This window comes from Limulus polyphemus, unplaced genomic scaffold (genome assembly GCF_000517525.1).
Source record: "Limulus polyphemus unplaced genomic scaffold, Limulus_polyphemus-2.1.2 Scaffold4613, whole genome shotgun sequence".
In the NCBI taxonomy this organism is placed as follows: domain Eukaryota; kingdom Metazoa; phylum Arthropoda; class Merostomata; order Xiphosura; family Limulidae; genus Limulus; species Limulus polyphemus.
In genome coordinates this window covers 51,716-53,919 of record NW_013670223.1, presented here as the reverse complement: position 1 = coordinate 53,919, position 2,204 = coordinate 51,716, and positions in this window count along the sequence as shown.

The window sequence follows — 2,204 nt, the reverse complement described above, 5'->3', positions numbered from 1 at the left end:
CAAACAAACTTGTTTATTTACTTTTTATAAGATGGCGCACGTGGGTTACTAGGTTATAGAGTGTATTCTAAAGCTTTATAAATTTTGCATATAATAATAATAATATAATAGGTAGTCAGATATCGCGAAGACTGTTTTGTTCTATCAAATAATGATAAAATTATAGTTACAGTTAGAATTAGGTAGGCGCTAGGCCTGTTGAAGAAACATGATGATGAACGAAAATAAGAGATCTTGGTTTTTGTCTATTCGCCGGTTTTTGACCTTGGGACGATCTGGATAGCTGAAAAGCGGCCTAAACACCGGAGATAGAGCGAATATACCAGTTATCTCTTCATATCAATCTTCTGATGACCAGTAGAGAAGAAAATCCAGATTATTTTAGTTTTACTTTAATACTGACATCCGTGCCATCTCTACATAGAGTGCTAGCGCCCTCTCCGATAAATACTTTACTTGGTATGGTTAGAAGAACACGGCGTGTTAGTCACCAGGGGGCGACAACTTAAATAGCTATAAATACTGCACTGCTGCCCCTGTAAATGAAAGACACCGAGTTATCAATCATTTGAGGTTTCATTTGATTACCACATAACTTCTTCTGTGAATAAATTAGTTCAATTTTACAGAGCATTAGGCTTAACTACGCCTCTTTGTCTTCTTCATTTTCTCTTCTATCTATTTGTTTTCTATTCTCAGAGTTTTATATACTTCTGTATTTCGATTCGACTTTTCTAGTGTTAATAATTCCATATTTTCCACGCATGTTATATGCTCGGCATGTTTTCCCACGTTACGTCATACAACCCCAATTTTGCCCTAAGATATTCCCTCGAGTATTACCTTTCTTTTCTCGTCGTACTCGTGCCGTCTGAACAGTACCTCGGGTTTTTAACCCAATATGGTATCTGTGATTCGTTGAACTTGTATAATATCTTATCGCGTGCCTATCCCAGCGAAACTACAGTACATGGTGAGTTGACCAATAAGGGTACAGAGTGAAACAAATGGCGTCCTTAAGAGGCACGTGCATCGGCAGTATGTATTCAAATACACGGAGTTCGTACGTCATGTGTGTATTGTAGGTTGTCACGTTTACACATGTGTGTATTGTAGGTTGTCAGGCTTACACATGTGTATATTGTAGGTTGTCAGGCTTACACATGTGTATATTGTAGGTTGTCAGGTTTACACATGTGTATATTGTAGGTTGTCAGGTTTACACGTGTATATTGTAGGTTGTCAGGCTTACACATGTGTATATTGTAGGTTGTCAGGTTTACACATGTGTATATTGTAGGTTGTCAGGCTTACACATGTGATATTTGATCTTGAATCTTCTAATTCATCACTTTACAAAGACACCGCGTGTGTCCACTTCTAACTGGAGAACTGCTGGACCGATTATCACCAAACCCGGCGCCTATTCTTAAGAGTTCCAGGGAGTGGCATGTGGGGGTCAGCGTTCGGACCTAACGCTACTACGTCACTTCTTTGACATCCTTTATCTTCCCCATGCACCGAACTTGTACGTCAGCTAAGTTACTTTATACGATTGCCGTATCTAGAATAAAAGAAAAAGAAAATATTGTAAAAGTGCCTTTCTCATACGATACTTCACTCGCTACATAAAACAATCACTTTGACAGTGGAGCAAGACTCTTAGAAACGTATTACACCATAATAAGATTGATAACAATGTACATTACGTAATTCTTTCCTTGATCACTACGGTTTTTCCATTGTGTAATTGTATTTGAACTTAACTGTTATTTACTGCACGTCGCTGTGGGCGAGGCTTTCACTCAATACTGGAGCCCACCAGGCTGGCGGGCTACAACAAACGAAACGCTACTTAGTACAGTCATTATTGTTGTGTTAAATGTGATGTATTAAGCGTATAATACACATAACAATAACATTAACAATAGCGATTACTTTCAGTAGTTTTGTATTTTGTAACGTACCAGTCCGATGAGTTCTAGTATTGTGCAAAAAGCCTCGTCAGCAACTTGATTTGTTTGTATGTACAAGAAAATTAATTGCTATCAAACACTTTTCTTATTCGAAACCCTAATCGGCCTGTTAAGAATGGTGTGCTTTAAAATTATTATAAGTATTCTTGTTGTGTAATATATACATAGTACTACAAATAATCTTATTATTTGGTCAAATAAAGAAAGGTGAAGAACGTTCGGGGGGGG